At 47.3% G+C, this 22888-nt stretch overlaps 1 long non-coding RNA gene across 1 annotated transcript; it reads right to left on the bottom strand.

The window, feature by feature from the left end:
* Positions 1–1795: 1795 nt before the first annotated feature.
* LOC138417466 (uncharacterized) lies at positions 1796–11106 on the bottom strand. Its single transcript, XR_011248136.1, has 3 exons — positions 10957–11106; positions 8270–8360; positions 1796–2392 (listed from the first exon to the last, which is right to left on the bottom strand). It is a non-coding gene; the product is annotated as an uncharacterized lncRNA (long non-coding RNA).
* Between the last annotated feature and the right edge of the window lie 11782 nt (positions 11107–22888).

The following is a 22888-nucleotide window of genomic DNA, read 5'->3' as shown; positions in this document are numbered from 1 at the left end:
GTCTCTCAAAACACGAATTGATAATATAAAGAAGACTGTGACAATGTTCATCTTTTTGAAACTAAAAGCTTCAAGCTATCACTTTAATATCAGCAATTAATATGCTAATTACAAAGTTTACTTCCCTAATCATAAAGGCATATCTAAGAAGAATACATTAACCACTGCATCTTCTTTTAACTGCTTGACAGTAATAAGACAAAACTTATTTTAAAATCTTTTTTTAATATTTGCTTTTATCACTAATTTGAGACAAGTCTCTTTCCCTCTCATATCTCCAAGTTAATGGAATTAATACTATATCCCAGTCACATCACCCCTAGAGAGTCCACTGAAAAACTGGGTCTGAGTGTGGACGGGAAGGGAGGGCCAGTCTGGGCTTTCATAACATCCCACTCTACAAGGAACGGCCATCCTGGGCTCCACCCATCAATACAGTCTGTCTTTCTATGTGTTCACACACTAGAATTTTAGGTAGGTCAGTTCACATGGGAGAAGGCAATGGCAACCCACTCCAGTACTCTTGCCTGGAAGATCCCATGGATGGAGGAGCCTGGTAGGCTGCAGTCCATGGGGTCGCGTAGAGTCAGACACGACTGAGCGACTTCACTTTCACTTTTCACTTCCATGCATTGGAGAAAGAAATGGCAACCCACTCTAGTGTTCTTGCCTGCAGAATCCCAGGGATGGCAGAGCCTGGTGGGCTGCCATCTATGGGGTCACACAGAATCAGACACAGCTGAAGCGACTTAGCAGTTGGCAGCAGCAGTTCACATAAGAAATCCAATACCAGGCAAACATGGTCCATCACAACCCATCTGTTAAGGGCTCCTGGGTTCCCAGGTAAAGTCAGAAAGAACCATTAGACTCCTTTAAGGACACTCCACTTCTCAGCTACTGTTTATCAGCTGAACCCAGACTTCATTCATTTTCTATGTTGCATGACAAATTGCTCCAAACTTAATGGCTTAAAACAATATTTATTATTGTTTTATTGCATTTAGTATCGCAGACTTTCCATATCCAGGAGTCTGGACTGAGTTTTCTGCTTGGGATCTCACAAGGCTGCATCATCATCCGGAGGCTCAGCTGGGGAAAAATCTGTTTCCAGGCTCATTCAGGTTCTCTGCAGAGTTCACTTTCGATGGCTATACTGAAAACCCAGTTCCATTCTGGCTGTGGGCTGGGGACACCCCAGTGTCCTGGAGTCTTTTCACAGTTCCTTGACATACAAGCTTCTCCAACATGGCTGCATCTTTCATTGAGCTCATAATGAGGGTCTCTAGTACCCGGTTTGCTAAGAGAGTCTTGGGTAAGGTAATCTAACCATAACGATGATGTTCCCTTACCGTTATCATAGTCTATCATACAGATAGAAGCACAGGTCCAGCTCACCCTCAAGGAGGGATTATACGAGGTCATGGACAACAGGAGGCAGGGGTTACAGCAGCCAGTGTTAAGTCTCTCCCCCATACAGCCTTTGGCATTTCCCCATCCCCATTTCTCTGTGACCTGCTCTGGCCAGTAAGATGTGAAAGCTGTGACCAAGTGCCAGTTCCAAACCTAGGCCTGGGTGGCCTTGGTCCTCTCTCTTTCTCTCTCAGAAACTTGCTAGGTTACCATGAAAGCAAGCCCAGGTTAGCCTGCTGGAGCATGAGAGATGCGTGAAGCAGATAAGTCCTCCCAGCAAGTGCAAAGACCCTGAAACTCAACGATGTTTGATGTGTGTGACAATTAGACAGAAATCAGACTGAGTGGGGAGTGGTAAGAAATGAGGCTGGAGAAGCTGCCAGGAGCCTTGAAAGCCATGATGAGGACTTCATGTTTTATTCTAAATGTATGACAGCAATGAGGGAACAAATGAGTAAACAAACAAATGAACACAGGACTGAATGGCCAGTCAGGGAGAAGCGTACATGGTTTCTAACAGGTGAGACTTGCAGCCACTGCTATGGAAAGTTTGTCTGGGATTAGGAACTCAAAGAAGAGTACATCCCATACTTCTCTGTAACAGACTCAGCTCACAATAAAGGAGCCCTGGGTGCCATGTAACCTGACTCCTGTTGCCTTCTTTCCTGGCTCAGTGGACATCAGATTAGCTGTGAAATTGATTGTTAATTTTATTATTACACGTTGTGTCCCCAGTGACAGATTTATAATTTTTGTCCATTAAATACTGTAGAAAATTTAAAAAGGAGTTACAAACCAAAATTTCAATAATAATGGACTTTGTGTTTGCCCATATATTTACCTTTTTCTGCAGGCTTCCCAGGTGGCACTAGTGGTAAAGAACCTACCTGCCAATGCAGGAGACACAAGAGATGCTGGTTTTCTCTCTGGGTCAGAAAGATTCCCCTGAGGAGGGCATGGCAACCCACTCCAGTATTCTTGCCTGGAGAATCACCACAGACAGAGAAGCCTGGTGGGCTATAATCCATAGGGTCACAAAGGACGCAACTGAAGTTAGCACACACACACACATCACTTTGCATTACTATCGAAGGTCCTTTCATTTCAACTTGAAGGACTCCCTTTAGAATTTCTGGTAGAGTAGGTCGAATGGTAATGAACTCCTCTAGCTTTTGTTTATCAGAGAATGTCTTACTTTCTCCCTCATATCTGAAGCACAGTTTAGCCAGATATAGAATTCTTGGTTGACAGTTTTTCTTTCAGCATTTTAACTTATATCACTGCCCACTGGCCTCCATGACTTCTGATGATAAATCAGCTAATAATCTATTGAGGATCCCTTGTACGTGCTAAGGTTTCTCTTGCTATTTTTAAGATTCTTTGTCTTTGTTTACAGTTTGATTATATGTCTCAGCATGGATCTCTCTGAGTTCATCCTACTTAGAGTTTATGGAGCTTCTTGAATCATGTCTTTCTCCAAATTAGGGAAGTTTTCAGCCACCATTTCTCCATATAATCATTCTGTCTCTTCTTCTGAAATGCCCATAAGGTATAAGTTGTTCCCCTTAATGGCATTCCACAAATCCCTGTGGTCTGTTCATTTTTATTCATTCCTTTTCCCTGCTTCTCAGAGTCTATACTTTTTTTAATATTTCTATCTGCAAGTTCCCTGATTTTCTTTCTCTTCTTGTTCTAATTTGTTGCTGAACCCTCTCTAGTGAATTTTTATATAAATTATTGTACTTTTCAGTTCAAAACTTTTGTTTCCTTTTTATAATTTCTGTTAATATTCTCATTTTGTTCACACATTGATTTCCTAATTTCATTTTGTTCTTTATCCATGTTTTCCCTAGCTCTTTGAAAATACTTGAGAGATTTGCCTTAAAGTCTTTGTCTAATGATTTTGATGTCTGACTTTCTTCAGGGACAGCTTCTGTCAATTAATTTTGTTCCTCTGAATGGGCCATCTGTTCCTGACTCTTTCTATGCCTTGCAATTGTGTTGTTGTTGTTGAAACTGTGCATTTGGCTATTATAACGTAGTAACTCTGGAAATCAGATTCTACTTCTCCCCCCTTCCTCAAGGTTTGCTAGTCTTTTCTGTCCATTCTCCTTCCTTTTCTATCTCACCCCTCCCTCTTTCTTTCTTCGATGCTGTTGAAGGCTATAATAGTACATTTGTTTGAGACTGTTCCAAAATATTTTTGCAAAGATTATATGCCCTGTCATGCTTAATCACTGTGATTAAAGCTATTTCTTTAGCTTGTGTTCAATTAGTGTTTTGGCAAAGATTTCCTGAAATGCCAGGAGCTGAAACAGATACAAAACAAACAAACAAATATGCCAAAAGAAGACTGCAAAATGAGAAAACAGCCAGCTTTCCTGGCCTTTGCAGATTAGCTCTGCCCTAGGGACACCCCACCACTTACCTAGACTTTCTCTGAGCCTAGGGATACACTCTAAGTGAATGCCTCGTTTCAGAGTTTATTTGAGTATCTTTGCTGTACATGCACATGTGTTTCTAAATTCTCCTGTATACATGGCTACTTTTGAAGGTCAAAGGTCAGTTTTCATTCCAATCCCAAAGAAAGGCAATGCCAAAGAATGCTCAAACTACCGCACAGTTGCACTCATCTCACACGCTAGTAAAGTAATGCTCAAAATTCTCCAAGCCAGGCTTCAGCAATACATGAACCGTGAACTTCCTGATGTTCAAGCTGGATTTAGAAAAGGCAGAGGAACCAGAGATCAAATTGCCAACATCCTCTGGATCATGGAAAAAGCAAGAGAGTTCCAGAAAAACATCTATTTCTGCTTTATTGACTATGCCAAAGCCTTTGACTGTATGGATCACAATAAACTGTGGAAAATTCTGAGAGAGATGGGCATACCAGACCACCTGACCTGCCTCTGGAGAAATCTGTATGCAGGCCAGGAAGCAACAGTTAGAACTGGACATGGAACAACAGACTGGTTCCAAACAGGAAAAGGAGTACATCAAGGCTGTATATTGTCACCCTGCTTATTTAACTTCTATGCAGAATATATCATGAGAAACGCTGGACTAGAAGAAACACAAGCTGGAATCAAGATTGCCAGGAGAAATATCAATAACTTCAGATATACAGATGACACCACCCTTATGGCAGAAAGTGAAGAGGAACTCAAAAGCCTCTTGATGAAAGTAAAAGAGGAGAGTGAAAAAGTTGGCTTAAAGCTCAACATTCAGAAGACAAAGATGATGGCATCCAGTCCCATCACTTCATGGGAAATAGATGGGGAAACAGTGGAAACAGTGTCAGACTTTATTTTTTTGAGGGCTCCAAAATCACTGCAGATGGCGATTGCAGCCATGAAATTAAAAGATGCTTACTCCTTGGAAGAAAAGTTATGACCAACCTAGATAGCATATTCAAAAGCAGAGACATTACTTTGCCGACTAAGGTCCGTCTAGTCAAGGCTATGGTTTTTCCAGTGGTCATGTATGGATGTGAGAGTTGGACTGTGAAGAAGGCTGAGCGCTGAAGAATTGATGCGTTTGAACTGTGGTGCTGGAGAAGACTCTTGAGAGTCCCTTGGACTGCAAGGAGATCCAACCAGTCCATTCTGACCTTCAGATCAACCCTGGGATTTCTTTGGAAGGAATGATGCTAAAGCTGAAACTCCAGTACTTTGGCCACCTCACGCGAAGAGTTGACTAATTGGAAAAGACTCTGATGCTGGGAGGGATTGGGGGCAGGAGGAGAAGGGGACGACCAAGGATGAGATGGCTGGATGGTATCACTGACTCGATGGACGTGAGTCTGAGTGAACTCCGGGAGTTGGTGATGGACAGGGAGGCCTGGCGTGCTGCAATTCATGGGGTCGCAAAGAGTCGGACACGACTGAGTGACTGAACTGAACTGAAATCTCCAAAAGCATCTAACCTCAGCTTCCTCTCCTCACAGTGGGAGTATGGAAGAACCCTGGCCTGATGCAGCAGTGTAAGTACTAAGACCCTTGTCTGGCACATGAGAGGTACAGAGCAAACAGTAATTAAAAGATGGTGGTATCGGCAGCCATCACTGACCATCATCTGAGGCACTGAAGAGAGAAAATTACAGGCTCGGGGCAGTTGGTTACTAACCCAAAGCAAACTGTGAGAGACAGAGGCTTCCTTGGCAATTTTGAATAAACAAAAAATATTTCCTGGAGCCAGAGGTAGACCAAGCTGAGAACCAAACTCAAGACTTTTAGGAAAGTGAATCTCTTCCATCAAAGTCAGCACCTGATACAGGCTGAGATGGACTGAGAGACTGAAACAGGGGAAATGGGTATTTCTGGGGGGGTGCATATGAGAACCTTGAAACTCCAAGAGGAAATGAGCCCACCGGGGTGAATAAAGGGTTTATAAAGGGAACATGGCCTGGAAACAAAATCTGGGGATTTGCAGCATCCAAGTGATGGGCTGGCCAAGGCCACTAGGGCAGGACTGCCAGAGAGGTGGGAGGACATCCAGGAGGGGAGGGAAAGGAAAGCATGTTGGTAGACAGGTTGTGAAGAGGTTAAACAGGGCTCAGGTATGGTGAGGGCCACAAAGTGTCTTGGGGATCAAATGACATGGTAGGGGCCACTCCAGGGAGGTGGATGTTAGCTGGCAGTGACTAAGGAACCCAGAGCAGAGAGTAATGCAGACTGGTGGGTATGTACCAGGGGGAGACAGGAGAAACCTGACAGCTGCAGATAGACACTAGGAAAGGTTCATCAGTTTGTTCTTAAGATGCAGAGACCCCAACATTTTCAGTTAGTGGGATGTGGGACCAGTCTGACTTCCCATTATTCCGGGGAGGGAATTTCCAAGAAATGGGATAAGCTAGGCTCTGAGTCCAAGTCCTGCTCTACTATTCGCTCTCCTGGCAGATGATTTTGCATCTCCAGGCCACATTTCTATAATAGCCAGCTTCAAAGTTCTGTTAAGATGAAGTCAGAAATGCATGTGAAGTCCCTGGACCAATAATCATAGCGATTTCCAGATATGAAAAGCCAAAGAGATGGCTGAATCAAAGACACTCCCAAGTTTTTTATCCCAAAAGGCTGGGAAATAGCAGCGTGTGGATGGCTGAACCAGGGGAAATCCTGGCAGGAAGAGTTTCAGAGAAAGAAGGATGACAAGGTAGGTTTCTGCAGGCCAATGCCTGGGTCATGGCAGGACATCAAAAGTGGAAACATTTACACATATGTGGCATCCAGGACCAGATGCAGGAGAGGATTCAGGGATGGGGAAAGAGTGCTGGCTCCCCCAGCCCAGAGGTGAGCAGTGGGTGAGTCAACAGGGGCTTGTGTAATGCTTGGCAGAGTCACACAGGAACACCCACAACTGCCCTGTGTTTAGCCATGACTTTGTGTCAGACCCTTTACCCACCGCATCTTCAGCCCTCCTGATTAATCTGCATGTTACAGTTGAGCAAATGGAGGCTCAGAGAGGTCACCCAGCTAATACATGACACAGCCCAGGATCCAACAGCCATGCTGGCTCCCAAACCTGCATTCTTTCCACTGCCTCACACCACGCCAGAGGACGGAGTCTTCGGGGAGGACTATGTTTAGGAGATGAAAGAAAACAGCGCATTGGACAGAAGGACGGGGCGAGGGTGTGATGTTAGGGAGGCCAAGGAAGGATGGTTTCAAGATGGTGGAGGTGGTGAATAGTGCCAGGTGCTGCAAAGAGAGGAGTGGGGATGAAAACTGGAAATCTACTGCATTTGGGGAGTAGAAGGTTCTGAGGAATTGTGAATGGCTGTGGTGGGGGCGGGGGGGGGGGGGGTGGCGGTCCCTGTGTCAGTAGAAACAAAGATGCTGCATGGAAAGGTGCTGGCCCCCATCCTCCTAAAAGTGAAAGGCGCTTAGTCATGTCCAACTGTTTGTGACCCCATGGACTATACAGTCCATGGAACTCTCCAGGCCAGAACACTGGAGTGGACAGCCTTTCCTTTCTCCAGGGGATCTTCCCAACCCAGGGACTGAACTCAGGTCTCCTGCATTGCAGGCAGATTCTTTACCAGCTAAGCCACAAGGGAAGCCCCAAAATACTGGAGTGGGTAGCCTATCCGTTCTCCAAGGGATCTTCCTGACCCAGGAATCAATCTGGGGTCTCCTGCACTGCAGGAAGATTCTTTACCAATTGAGCTATCAGAGAAGCCCTCTCTCCTAGGTCCCCAAAATGGTGCTGCTGGAGAAACACCCACGGAGGGCAGCTCCACCAGTGTCTGCTGGTCACTGCAGATTTAGCGAATCAAAGTCAAGCCCTTGTTCTCACAGCTCACAACTCAACTAGGGACACTAGCTTTCAAACACAGCAAGAGAACACACACCGAAGGGAGTACCTGTGTACCCCAAGATTCCTCCCACTACCCTGAATGCTGTCAACTTCTGGACAGTCGGGACCTAGGCTCCCCTCCGACAAGCTGGGCCAGCATATGTGTGCTGTGGCGGCTGCAGAAGCCATGAAGGCATGCTGGCTGCACAGTGCGTGCAGCTGGAGAAGAAAACAGGTCCAGGACTGAACTCTAGGTAGCACCAGCCTGCAGGGGACTGGCAGAAGAAAGTAGGATCCCTGAAGGACACCAAGAAGGAGGAGTCAGAGAGGAAGGAGGGCAAACTGCTCAATCTTTTTTTTTTAAGATTTTTGTTTTTGATGTGGACACCTCCAGCAACTGATTCCTCCCTCCCCCACCCCTCTTCACCCCCCGCCCCCGCACAGATTTCCTCTTTTCCTCTCAGTTTCTAAAATCCACAGGCCAGTGTCCTCCATACTAGCAAATCAAATCTCTGGACTCTTCCCTCCCTGCCTCCTCCACTTCCACCTCCCTGCCTCCTCTCACCTGCCACAGTTCAGGAAAGGACGAGCAGAATTCCTGTGCTGGACAAGCCAGCTGGGTGTCCTGCCAGGAAAGCCGTTAGCTGCCACCATGTCTGAAATGCCAATGTTATCATCAGTTTCTTCAGTGAAGAGCTATTCTCCCCTGTCTTAAAATATAAACGTGCTTGGAAGAGTAACTAGCATATTTTGTCTCTGACTCTAATCAGGAGAAGACCTCTTTCATGTGTTTTGGAGAATCAAGTATCTTGGAAGCTGGGGGCAGCATGGAGTTGGCACCAAGAGATGTTTTAGGGAGCTGAGAGGGAAGGTGAAGGGGCTGATGGAATCTTAACCCATTTTGCAACTGTGTCCTGGATTAGCCTCATGCCTTGGCTTGAGTTCAGGGTAAGGAGCAATCATTCATTCGTCACTGAGGCTGTGAGTGCTCCGACTGCATCCTCTTGGTCTTTCTCAGAATTTACCTGTGGACATTTTCCACATAATAGTGGGGGGAAATCAGCCAATCTGGAGAGCTGATGCCTTGCAGAAACAAATGGGGGTCAATTCTGAGGGTGGTCCTGTGTGGTCTCCCAGAGGATCCCCATGGGGATCGGCCCTGCAGCCCACAGGAGTAACCCATTCACTAACTAGTGCACCTGACTGCTACCCCTTCAGAGTGCTTCCTGGATAAATGTGCTTAGTCACTCAGTCATGTCTGATTCTTTGCAACCCCAAGGACTGTAACCCGCCATACTCCTTTGTCCATGGGGATTCTCCAGGCAAGAATACTGGAGTGGGTTGCAATGCCCTCCTCCAGGGGATCCTCCCAACCCTGGGATCGAACCCAGGTCTCCCACATTGCAGGCAGATCCTTTACCCTCAGAGCCACCAGGGAAGCCTGCTTCCTGGATAGCCTCTAGAAAAAAATCTATTCACACCCAAACTCATTTCAGATCTTGATTTGGGGAGAATATAAACTGTATAATGAATCTTTCCCTGATTCCTAATACCGATAGGGAGAAAATAAAGTCCACTGGCTCTCAAAAAAACAAAAAAGAAACAAAAGACCAAAAAAAACAAACAAAAAACCCAGAACCATAATTCAGAAATATACATTAAAAATTTAAATGCCCAGTAATTCTTCTAGAAGTTTAAGAAAACTGAATGCAAATAGGTATGTAGAAGGATGTTTATCCTTCTACCATGTAGAAGAATAAAAATTGGGAAATAATTTAAATTTTTCCAGCAAGAAGAAATTAGCTAACAAATCACAGTAACCCTATGTTGCCATTTGAAATAATATTCAACAGTACTGTGTGTTTCTATGTCTTTCCCTGTCTTTGGTACGGTAAGTGAAAATTCAGATGACGAAACATCATGGAATCTACTTTCATCCCTAGTACATCCCTAGGTGACCATGTGAGCATGTCAGGAGGACGACAGCGAAATGCTAACAGTAGTTGGTTATGTTCGGGTGGGAAGATGGGGACTGCGGCTCATGTTCATTTCCTTCTTTACACGTTTCCGAACTGAAAAAACATATAGACTTTTTAAATGGCTGATACAGCTTTAAAAACTTTAAAAAGGAACTGTAAAACATGTAAATGGCCTCACCCAGGTAGAACTGAATTCCACAGCCAACCCACCTGTCCTCCCACAAGAGCTGCTGGTCTCACCTGCTAGGGGAGTGGGAAGCGCCCCCCTCAGCCTGGGCTGTCACTGGGCGCGGCCCTTCTAAATGAGTCAGCGGACGGGACCGGAGGCCAGGGGAGAGCAGCACATCACATCACGTGTCCCGCGTGTGTGGCCCCATCTGACTTCCAGGGAATGCATGCAGCCCTGAATCCAGGCTTGGGGTCGCCTGTCAAGGCAACCCCCTCCACTCCCTGCAGACAGCCCATCCCCCCGCCTCCCTGGAGCCCCAGCTGGCACTCAGCAGGTCCCTCTCCAATTTGCCGCACTTTTGAGAGTTCGTTATTCCCACGGAAGAGTCCGTTGCCATGGCGATGCGACCTTTCCCAACCCTGGGACCCCGCCCCGGAGGCAGAATCCTCCCCCCCACCCCCGCCCCCGCCCCGACCCCGCGGTGGAGAGGTTCTTAGGGGCTGGGGCTTGGGGGGAGGGGGTGGGACATCAATGACGGCCCCAGGTAAGGGGACAGGGGAGGAAGGTGTTCTTACAAGCCCTTTGGCTACTTTGCCCTTCCCAACTCCCCTCTGGGGCAAACGCCATCTCTGCTTCTGGAACTTTCGGGTGGGGCTGCTCTACTTTCCTCTCAACGTCTTCCAAGAACCCTGGGGCGTCTGTAGAAGTTTCTGGAAGGTGGCGCTCAAGAATGAAGGTTTAACCTCTCAGGTTCCTGCAGCCCAGACTGAAGATTTGGGAGGGGTGAAAGGTGGGAAGAAGGGGGAAAGCGACCAGTGCCCTTGCACCGGTGGGTGACATGGTCACAGGGCCTAAGAGCGGCTGAGGTCAAGGGCTGGGTTGCCTGGGGTCCCGGGGAGACCTGGCCCGGTGACGTCGTGGCCACGCCCACCAGGAGGTGGGGAGGCGGGGAGGCGGGGGTCACTTGCGCCTGCTCACTGGGGCCCCGCCCTCTGCCTCAGGCCACACCCACCACCACTCCAGGGCTCCCGGGATCGCCACACCTCTGGCAGCACCGACTCACGGACCTCAGCGACCAGAGGAACATTGTCTCCTGTTACTCACCGCAGGTGGCTGCCCAGGGGAGAGCTCCAGGAGCATCACCGACTGGCCTGGAAAGCCTTTCATCTCTGCTCCAGCAGCAGTAGCTCTTTGATTATTAATAATTGTGTCTCCTCGCTTTGCAGCCTCCAACCATCGCCTCGCTGTAAATCCGGGGTGCCTGCTGGCTCGACCTGGGGCTCCCCCTTCCCTCCCCCTCCTTCTGCCTCCCCATCCCTCGAGTCTCAGGGATTTAAGGTCGAAATGAACCTTAGATTGTTTTCCAAGAGTTGTTGGGGTTTTTTTCCCCCCTCCTCCTCTCCAGGCTCTCTGTGCACCCACCCACTCCAACACCTGGCGTTTTCCTTCAACTGCGCCCATCAAGTCCACAGACACACAGGCCTCGGGCCTTTGCCTCCATCACCGGCTCAGGGAAAAGGCAGCTTGCAAGAGGCCAGAGCTCAGAAGCCTCCCCACCCCACCCCACAGCTGCCCACTCAGCCCAGAGAGAGAGGCCGCGCCCAGCGCAGGCCCGTGTGCAAACAGTGCTTTAGACAACCTCAGGCATCGGATTTCATGAGTGAGCCAAATGTAGAAAGGATTAGCTGTTTCAGCCAGTAAGCCCACATCTGTAGTTACATTCTAACAGGGATAAAATTACCCTGGTTATTAATCCTTCTGCTTTAGGGTATGAGCTGATCACCAGCTGGGGTCAGGAAAAAAATCCTGCCCCAGCTCCTGCCAGTCTCCCCCAGACCCCCATCCTCAGTTGCCCCATCTCCTGTGGTGTACCAGAGCAGTTTCTGTCTGCAAACCAAGTTCAAGGCCACCAGCGGAAGCACCTCTGGGATAGGACAGCTCCAGTCTCTTATGGAGACGACAGCCATTCAGTCATGTGAGTTTGTACTGAGAATCTACTTCGGTTTCCACTGTGGCACAGAGACAGTTCCTACACAGCCCTTCTCTTTTTCATGCCAACCAGAGTTGAAGTGGGCAGTCAGAAACCATGCCTGGTTTCTGAGACTTCCTGCCCTGAGGCGCCTGAGGTGTATCAGGTGGCCTGGGCGAAGCCAGTGTGGCTACGGGTGGTATTTCCAAGCCCACTGCCAACAAGGAAGGGAGCCATCCCCTCTCGCCTCTGCTAATGGGTGTCTCCCTCTTGTGAGCAGCCGGAGAGGCCGGAGTAGCTATGTTTCCTTCTCTGATCCATCCTCTTTGGACCTCATAACTGCAGGCACTGGAGACTTGCAGAAATCTCCATTTCCCTGGGTGGGACCAACAGGAGAGATACAGGTTGAGAACCAGGACTTAGCCTTTCCAGATCATTAGGAATGACAACCCACAAAGAAGTGACATCCCTGCGAGGCTGAGTAAGGGCTGACCGCATGAGCTAGCATCATAGGGACCTGTCAGTAATGAAAAGAAGTGCCATGGATAATCACATGGGACTTTTCTGAGTATGGCCTTCCCAGATGGCACAGTGGTAAAGATTCTTCCTGCTAATGCAGGAGACACAAGAGACATGGGTTTGATCCCTGGGTCAGGAAGAACCCCTGGAGAAGGAACTGGCTTTTTCCTGGGAAAATCCCAAGGACAGAGGAGCTTCGCAGCGTACAGTCCATGTCACACACATGCACACGCACATTCCTGACCAAAACAGACTGGATTCACCTAACCTGAGGCCATCTATGCTGGGAAGGGCCATGACCAGGATACCACTGAGACGACAGTGTCAGCTTCTCCCTGATAAGGCCCGCGTCCCCTTTTGTGGACCCATCTCCAGCGACCTCAGCCCTCTGCCCCTGCCCCAGGCTCCTGTGCCCCCTCTACCTGAAGCAGCTATATTGCCTCTCTCCAGTGCTGGATCAGCCCAACTGTTTTTATTGGTGCCAGGTCCAGGGTTAAGAGATAATAGACTGTCATCAATAATGTTCATCTGGTGAATAAATCTGGGCTGACCCCTTCACATTCCTGCACTTCCTACCCTTGACTGCCTCTCCACATTGCTCTGTTGTCCCACAGACTTGTTCAGTTCATACTTTAGCATGCCAAACCTTCTGCAGTCCAAACCTCCCTCCACCTCCCTCCCATATTCTTGGCAGAGGCTCTAACTTCCCTGAGAACAAAAAACAAAGACAAGACAAACCTGAGATGTGAACCTGTCAGAGCCTTCCTAAACTTCCCTCCACCTCTGAACTACACAGATCGACAGGACACCCTCTTCAGTGGGGCAGGTGCTCACCTACAGCAGCCTCCGCACAGCCTCGCACAATCTGTTGACCCCAGTTTGGCTCCTACAGATTCAAGATGGACCAGTGAGAAACTTTCTGTGGAATTTTGAATTTGGGGCCAAGAAAGTCAGTACAGTCCCTCTCCTTCGGCTGCAGCCTCAGTCCTGTTTCCCCCCCGACACTGAAGACGCTGAGGACCTGCAGAGGCCGAGAGAAGGAGGGGGAAGCAGAGCGGACCTGACGGCTATGGAGGAAGAGTCTCGAACGTTCTGGAAGCTCCTGAGGCTCAGCCATGCTTTTTTTCTTTGTTTTTAAACTTAACTGATTCAAATTGGTTTCTCTTAAACAGACTCACAGAGTAAAAAAACAAATGTATGGTTCCCAAAGGGGAAGGTTGGGAGAGGGGTGTAAATTAGGAGGTTGAGACTGACATGTACACTGTTTTTGTTGTTCAGTCGCTAAGTCGTGCCCTACTCTTCCCGACCCTATGGACTGCAGCACACCAGGCTTCCCTATCCCTCACCATCTCCCAGACTTTGCCCAAGTTCATGTTCATTGAACTGGTGACGGCATCCAACCATCTCATCTTCTGATACACACTACGATATATAAAACAATCATAGTCAACAAGGACCTACGGTACAGCACAGGGAATTCTACTTGATACTCTGTAATAAGCTATAAAAGACTCCGGGAAAAATTTTTGCCTGAAAATCCCATGGACGAGGGAGCCTGGTAGGCTGCAGTCCATGGGGTCGCTAGGAGTCGGACACGACTGAGCGACTTCACTTTCACTTTTCACTTTCATGCACTGGAGAGGGAAATGGCAGCCCACTCCAGTGTTCTTGCCTGGAGAATCCCAGGGACAGCAGAGCCTGATGGGCTGCCGTCTGTGGGGTCACAGAGAGTCGGACACGACTGAAGCAACTTAGCAGCAGCATATATGTAACTAAATCACCTGGCTTTATACTTGAAATTAACAACACTGTACATCAATTATACTCTAATATGAAATTAAAACTTTAAAATAAAATTTTGGCTTTCTCACTTACAACCAAAGGCCTCTTATATTATACATATAACAAATATTGATCTGCTTCTCAAAAGGAAAGCTCCCCCTCCCCTGCCTCTGGTTAATTCCTTCTCAACACAGTCACCACCCTGGCCATCCTTGTTTTACCGCTTGCATCCCGTGAATCTTTGGTCATTTTAGTTATGAGTGTGCTCATCTCCCTATTCCCAAACTAAATAAACAAAGGCTCCTCAAGCTTCTGTCCCCTTCCCCTCTGCTCTAGCCAACTACATTTTCTCGCCTCCTGCTTTGCACCAAATCTACAGCGCGCTCTAGCTCCCTCTTGCCTTCCTCTTCTCCCATGAGCATTGCACACTTGCTCATTTTGTGCTGCTGCTCTGCAGACTTGGCGTCAGCAACCATCTTGTCTTGAATCGTACACTTCTCTCGAGGCTATTCCTCTTGGTTCTTCTTGCTCTAACACAGAGAAACGTGACCTGTAGAAGTGGTACCCGGATCTAAAGGTACTAAGGATCTAAAGCTCTAGTCTTTTCCAACCTTCCTCTCGCCCCACAGAAATGCAACTGGCCTCCGCCTGCTCTCCTAGCACCTGTGCAGGGAGGCTGACTCACAGCATGAAATTAACTGGAGCTGAGGGACTTCTCTGGTGGTCCAGCGGTCAAGACTCTGCCTTCCAGTGCAGGGGCTACGGGTCTGATCCCTAGTTGGGTAACTGAGATTCCACATGCCATGGGGCAACTAAACCCAAGCACAACTAGAGAGAAGCCTGCACGCAGCAATATAAAAGGTCCCTCGTGACACAACCAAGAACTGACAAAGCCATAAACAAATAAATAAAAAGAAATAATTGGAATTGAGGTGGTAATAGGTGAGCTATTTCACTATTTTGATAACTCTCAAACGTGGATTAGAGTGGAAGGCTTTGGTAGGGAGCAGGCATGGGGTGGAAGGAAAAGTAGAGAGATATTATTGAGGATCTAAGCATTTCTACAACATGTAAGGTTTTACTTCCCCTTTCACATTAACCAGTGCTTGATGGTGCATTTCAAGGTACCATAGCATGGGCACCACATGATCACCAACCTTTAGTTCAATATTTCATAAATGAAATGTGTTCTCAGTGTTTGAGAATTTCCACTTCTAAAGTGAGTCTCTTTCTTCCTCATGTTAGGAAGGACTGACCAAAGGAAGAAGCATCTTTGAAATGTGAAGGTGGTTTCTATTCCTTACAGCACCAGAAGGAAATGAAAACCTGAGTCTTGCCCTCAAACACTCATAGATTCATTAGATAAACAATACAAGAACACTTGAAAAGTTAATTATAAGCTCGAAGCAAGAATGTGGAGTATGCCACAAGTAGTATATTATTAAGTGACGCAGACAACACTTTCCACGGGAGATCAGAGGCAGGGGGCTTTCTCTGTGTGTGAATAACCAATGGAGGCCTCCTTGGTTGGTGGTGCTGCTAGTCTGGGAGTTGAAGTTGAACGGGAGTCTTAGATGAAAAGTAAGAATTATGGAGGAAAAGAGAGAAAGAGAGAGATGCGTGGGGCAAAGGAATCTCAAGAGCCTTTGAGGTCCTGAGCTTGGGGTCAGGAACAGGCTAACAGTGAATGGGGGGTCCTGGTGGGGACAGTAAACAATGCTTGCTTGCCTTCCATCATACTACACACATACCCAGGCCATCAACACAGCCAGGATGCCAACCTTTTTGTTTAAGCATTTCTCATTTGATATTTTCAAAACAGCATCAGAAAGACATTATGGGGAAAACTGGAACAGAATCAGACTTCCTTACCCTTGTGTTATGGTTTTTAGTAATGTTATATACTCACCTTCTTTGGAGGGTGGGGGTAGACACCACCAGTGGTGAGGCCCTCCAGAGGTCTAATATTAGCAGCCTCTCAGGAGAAAATTAAGTTGGATCGTGTTTTAGAAGACTTGGATTCCCAGTGAGGCAGCCAGACTCCACATGTCTTGATATGCTGAGCACAGTGACTGCTTCAAATTCTCTGCATCTCTGAGTTACTCATTGAGCCAAATCCAGGATTTCAGATCCTTTGTTGCACAGTGCGTGTTTTCAGGGCTACACACGTGAGAGGTTTCCTCACGGGAGTGATCACGCATCTTCAGTTCACTGCCAAGTTGATTGGCATTGGTTCAAAGACAGGACATCCCCTTGAATGCAAAGCTGTTCTTATTGAATATTCCTCATCTCACATGCTAGTAAAGTAATGCTCAAAATTCTCCAAGGCAGGCTTCAGCAGTACATGAACCGTGAACTTCCTGATGTTCAAGCTGGTTTTAGAAAAGGCAGAGGAACCGGAGATCAAATTGCCAACATCCGCTGGATCATCAAAAAAGCAAGAGAATTCCAGAAAAACATCTATTTCTGCTTTATTGACTATGCCAAAGCCTTTGACTGTGTGGATCACAATAAACTGTGGAAAATTCTGAAAGAGATGGGCATACCAGACCACCTGACCTGCCTCTTGAGAAATCTGTATGCAGGCCAGGAAGCAACAGTTAGAACTGGACATGGAACAACAGACTGGTTCCAAATAGGAAAAGGAGTACGTCAAGGCTGTATATTGTCACCTGCTTATTTAACTTCTATGTAGAGTACATCATGAGACACGCTGGGCTGGAAGAAACACAAGCTGGAATCAAGATTGCCGGGAGAAATATCAATAACTTCAGATATGCAGATGACACCACCCTTATTGCAGAAAGTGAAGAGGAACTCAAAAGCCTCTTGATGAAAGCGAAAGTGGAGAGTGAAAAAGTTGGCTTAAAGCTCAACATTCAGAAAATGAAGATCATTCAGAAAACAAAGGCCCATCACTTCATGGGAAATAGATGGGGAAACAGTGGAAACAGTGTCAGACTTTATCTTTTTGGGCTCCAAAATCACTGCAGATGGTGACTGCAGCCAAGAAATTAAAAGATGCTTACTCCTTGGAAGAAAAGTTATGACCAACCTAGATAGCATATTCAAAAGCAGAGACATTACTGTGCCGACTAAGGTCCGCCTAGTCAAGGCTATGGTTTTTCCTGTGGTCATGTATGGATGTGAGAGTTGGACTGTGAAGAAGGCTGAGCCCCAAAGAATTGATGCATTTGAACTGTGGTGTTGGAGAAGACTCTTGAGAGTCCCTTGGACTGCAAGGAGATCCAACCAGTCCATTCTGAAGGAGATCAGCCCTGGGATTTCTTTGGAAGGAATGATGCTAAAGCTGAAACTCCAGTACTTTGGCCACCCCATGCGAAGAGTTGACTCATTGGAAAAGACTCTGATGCTGGGAGGGATTGGGAGCAGAAGGAGAAGGGGATGACCAAGGATGAGATGGCTGGATGGCATCACAGACTCAATGGACGTGAATCTGAGTGAACTCCAGGAGCTGCTGATGCACAGTGAGGCCTGGCGTGCTGCGATTCATGGGGTCGCAAAGAGTCGGACACGACTGAGCGACTGAACTGAACTGAAAACAACCAAGGAGGTTTATTGCTTTTATTAACTTAATAGTCTGGAAACAACCTTCTCATCCCTCCATGTTAGCCAGACCCTACTTTGCTGATGTCACCTGTCCCTACCCTGTGCTTGGGACAGTGAAGATCTGGTCATAAGATGCTGTGAGTCCCTTACACACAAACAAGTTTTATTCTTAGAGCACATTCGTAACTCCAGTTTGTTTATAAATCCAACAAAGTTAGCCTAGGCATCCAACTGATACAGTCAGCTATATAGCCCTGTACTGTAATAGGTTTATCATACTTTGTATGCAAATAATACATAAAAACAAACATGAAAATATTTTCAATCTTACAGTACAGTACCTTGAAAAGTACGTTGTACAGTACAACAGCTGACATCCAGGAGCTGGCATTGAGTGGACAGGCAAGAAGAGTTACTGACTGGAGGAGGGAGAGGAGGTGAGAGATGGTAGAACTGATGGGTCATCAGCAATAGGAAACAGAGGGCGAGATGCAATTTCACTAATGCCTGACGTTGACAGAATTGGTTCTGGTTCCCCACTGGAACCAGATGCACATCTGTATCTTTGAAAAGTTTGAAACTTAAAGGTTCGTATGTAGGGACCTTACTGTGTTGTGAAATGAGTGGCTGAGTGAATAAATGAACAGTGAAGGAGGATTTGTGCTAAGACAAAGCACCCCAAAATCGGCATTGAGAGGGAGGGTGGGGTAGATAAGTCCTAGGTCTCTTCCAACTCCAAGAACTCTCCTTAGACTGGGCAAGGGCTCAGGGAGGTCATTCATTCCTCTAAAAGATCTCAAGAGAGACTCATCCTCCTCCCTTCCCCAGAGATCTAGAAAGATCCCACTGCCTTTCTCCAAGCCTCAGGGAAGAAAGTTCTTTCTAGTGGCCAACTCAGCTCCCTCAGACTGCACTGAATTGATTCTGCCTGTTTTGTTCTTCGGTGGAACAGCTCTTCTTAGGGGTCAAGGTGAAATGATTGCTAAGGCCAGCCTGGGGTGAAAAGTCTTGGTGGGAGGAGGAGAGGCCATTACAGACACGTGGTTCAAGGAGATGAGGAGCTGAAGGAGGCAGACAAGAGCCCCAGGGATTCACTCAGGAGTAATCACAGCGAACAGCACAGGTCTCCAGCCAACATCTCTGCTTAGACACGGCCCTGAACGAAAGGGGACTGCTTCAATTATCTGGGCATCTTGATGGATGGGCCTTGCACACGCTCCAGGGAAGAGGGGAGGAAACGAGCCACAGATTAATCACTCGGGCCATCACTGGACAGAGGGCGTTTAGCTAAGCCTGTGGGAGCCAGAGGGACAACCCGTCCACAAAGGCAGAGAAGGAAACTGAAAGTCATCAGGCCAGGCTGGGAAACAGAGTCAAGTGAATGCAGAGGCCCATCTTTTTCTGGCTGATTTGCACAGAGGTAGTAACAGTAAAGTCACATTGGTGGGAGTGGATGGTGGGGTTCAGGCCTGGGAGGCCCCCAGCCTTACATGTGGCCGAGGCCTTAAAGAGAACCTCAGACCAGAGAAGGTGAGTCTCACAATCATGAGGAGGGGGATGTCATAAACTGGGGTGAGGAAACGAGATGAGAAATAGTGAAAGCTGCCTCCTGAAGGGGCCACTGCCAGCCTGTCCTAGGAGTCCACCAATTCTCACGAGTGAAATCTCAGTCCTTCTCTGCCCCTGGATTATTATGTTAGGGTGTGCGGGTGTGTGTGTTCGCGTGTATGTGTGTTTGCGTGTATGTGTGTAATTTCCTGTTTGGGGGGCTTTGCTGTGAGGCAAGCAGAATCTTACTTCTCCAACCAGGGATCAAACCTATGCCCCTGCACTGGGAGCATGGAGTCTTATGCACTGGACCTCCCTGGGTCTGTGTGTAAATAAAGAAAATTCTTTTTCCTTGACAAATGTTTGTGTATGTCCAGCATGTAACAGATGCGATTTCATAAATGTCTATTGAATGAGTGAATGATAACAGCTAACATTCATGGCTCAACACAACATTGAAGGCAGGAGGCAAACGGGACAACAGAGGATGAGATAGTTGGATGGCATCATCCACTCGATGGACATGAGTCTGAGCAAGCTCCAAGAGTTGGCGAGGGACAGGGAAGCCTGGAGTGCTGCAGCCCATGGGGTTGCAGAGTCAGACACGACTGAGCGACTGAACTGAACTGAACTGAACTGGACATTCAATATGCTTCTCCTGCCTCTCAGTGCTTTACAGGAATGATTTCATTTAATCCACCTCATCATTATATGACCTTTTTTGGTCCCTTTTTTATGGATGAAAAGAAAAAAGGGGAAAAAAAAACTGAGGCTCAAATAAGTGAAGCGACTTGTACAGCTACTAAGGGACATATGTGTGCAGTGGAAAGCAAGAAGGGCCAGAAAGAAGAAAAGAAAGAGAGAGGCATGGAGGGAGGATGGTCTTAAGAAGAGGCTGTGAGAGGCTTAGAGAATTTCTTTTGAAAATCATCTGACTCAACAGAAACGTGCCTGGCACACGGATCCACTTGCATTCCTCTTGACTACCTGGGGTGGAGTCCTGTGAAGACTCATGAAAATTAGGCCAGCCTCACATGGCACTGAAAGAAAATAAATGACAGGGCAGGATTTTAAATGAACATCAAAATCACACTAGAGTGAACCTAGCGGTTCAAGCTGCTGACTGGGGAGCCTTTGGCCAGTGTGGAGACAATGGGATTGACAGATTCTGGGTGCTCGTTGTCCAGGTTGCTGACTATGGAGAACTGATCCTGTGACCAACAGGTTTTATTTGGAAGAACAGCAACCAAAACCTATGAGGGACTGGAGGGCAACATGAATAGAAAAATAAATGACCTCACGAAAGGGCACACCAATTGTTCTGCCTCGGACACAGTTTTGGCTCTGAGCTCCCTAGCAGCCCAGGTAATAAGTGAAACCATCAGTTACAGAAGCCCTGGCGCTCACAAGACAAAAACAAACCCATGGTTTAGAGAAAGCACGGCTCTGATGCTGAAACCTCAGAGTTTTGTTTTTGTTTTTGTTTTTAATAATTCTTCAAATTCTACAGTGCTTTAAAATTTTCAGAAGTTTCACACATATGATTTTATATAATCCCATAACAACCCCTCCTTTTTAATCCTCTACCCCTATAATGCCTCTCCCCTGCTTTCCTCTCCCCGCTGGAGACCAGTAGTTTATTCTCCATTACCTGTGGGTCTGCTTTTTCGTCTTATTCATTAGTTTGTTGTATTTATAAGATTTCCACATGTGAGATCATATGGTATTTACCTTTCTCTGTCTGATTCATCACTTATCATAGTACCCTCCAAGTCCATCCATGTTGCTGCAAAGGGCATTATGCCATTTGTTTCTGTGGATAAGTAATATCCCATTGGATACATGTCCTACGTCTTCTTTGTCCACTGACCTGCTGGTGGTCACTTAGGTTGCTTCCATGTCTCGACTGCTATTGTAAATAGTGCTGCAGTGAACACTGGGTACATTTGGGGGTGGGGGGTGGGGGTATATATCCAACATATGCAGGAGTGGAATTTCTGGGTCATGTGGTAATTTTTAATATTTCTGAGAAATCTCCATACTGTTTTCCATAGTGGCGGTACCAATTTACATTCTTACCAACAGTGTACAAGGGTTCCCTTTTCTCCATATCTTTGCCAGTATTTGTTACTTGATGAGGTGGCTCAGCAGTAAAGAATCCACCTGCAGTGCAGGAGTCACAGGAGACATGGGTTTGATCCCTGGTTTGGGAAGAGCCCCTGGAGGAGGGCATGGCAACCCACTCCAGTATTCTTGCCTGGAAAATCCCATGGACAGAGGAACCTGGAGGGCTACAGTCCTTGGGGACGCAAAGAGTCAGACACGACTGAAGCAACTTGGCATGCACACACGTTTTTTGATGATGGCCATTCTGTCAGATGTGAGGTGATATCTCATTCTCTGAGGTGAAACCTCAGAGAATTGTGTCTTGCCAATGTCCTCAATAGCATCTCGTAATGTTATAACTGGTAGATTTCATGTTTATGACTTTGGTCTCCGTGCTGACCAGTTCAGATCTGCAGTAGCAGCCACAGCAAAATCCTCTGAAGGCAGGAACCCAAAGGCATCCTGAGACCCCACTGGAACAGAAAGGGCCTTTATTGCTACGACTGTTCCTGACACTTTCTCCAAGCCAAACCCCAGAATGAGAGGAGCCGTAGTGGGCATCAAAACGCCACCCAGAGAGGTCTTGTTCCAAATGGGCTGAGTCACCCGGCCCTGCCTAGGGACAAGAAAGATCTAGTCACCTAGGAGAAAGCCCTGAGCAGACCAAAGAGAAACCCAGGGAGAGAACAGACAGAAAATGGCAACACTCTTCAAAGGTGTTAGAAGGTGCAAACTAAAGGAAAGCAGCCTCCACAAGGGGCTGTCGCCCCATCTCCTTTCTGGAAGATGCCAGGAGGAGACAGGTAATCCCTCAGGACTGGTCCAAGGTCACATTTCAGCTCACATGTTCATGGCTGCTGTGCACAGACCTACAGATGCTGAAGATCAGATTTCGACTCTGGTTCATTTCAACTCTGGTTCAATTGACGGGCTGAACCTTTTGTACGTGCCCAAGATTTCTGGGTGAGCCACATGGAGCAGCTCAGTTCATCCACTCTGACAGCCCCGAAGTGGGCAGTTTTACTATTCACATTTTCAGGTTAGGAAACTGAGGATCCAAGAGACAGAGCTGAGAAACACACCTTTGGGGTTGTATCCACGGCTGGGGATCGTATGTGCTGCTGGGGACTGTGTCCGCTGTCAGGGATCATATCCACTGTCGGGGATCGCATTCACGGAATTCCTGCTGTTGTGGGTCTGGTATAGAGTGGTCAAGTCTCTCCATTTCCCAGGTTGGTGAAGAGCGGCTGGCAGGTGAACCCTTTTTGCATCACTCTCCCAATTCAAACAAAAGAAGACTCGGCAAGCCACAAACAAAGCTCCCCCACCATCTCCCCAAAACTAGACCACTCGACCATTAAAATGTCCTCGATGACCATGCTGAAGGACGCGGCTGTTCCTCTCACCTCCCCGCTGTCCTCCTTCCCTCCAGCTCAGGCATTTGTGCAGAATTCAGTGTCCCGTCCCCAGGCATGAGGGGTTCAAAGATGAGGTAACACAGTCTCCCTGTTCAAGGGCTCACACTTTATTGAGGAGAAAAGC

Source organism: Ovis canadensis, chromosome 13 (assembly GCF_042477335.2).
Source record: "Ovis canadensis isolate MfBH-ARS-UI-01 breed Bighorn chromosome 13, ARS-UI_OviCan_v2, whole genome shotgun sequence".
NCBI lineage: Eukaryota > Metazoa > Chordata > Mammalia > Artiodactyla > Bovidae > Ovis > Ovis canadensis.
This window is presented reverse-complemented; position numbering and strand designations above follow the sequence as displayed.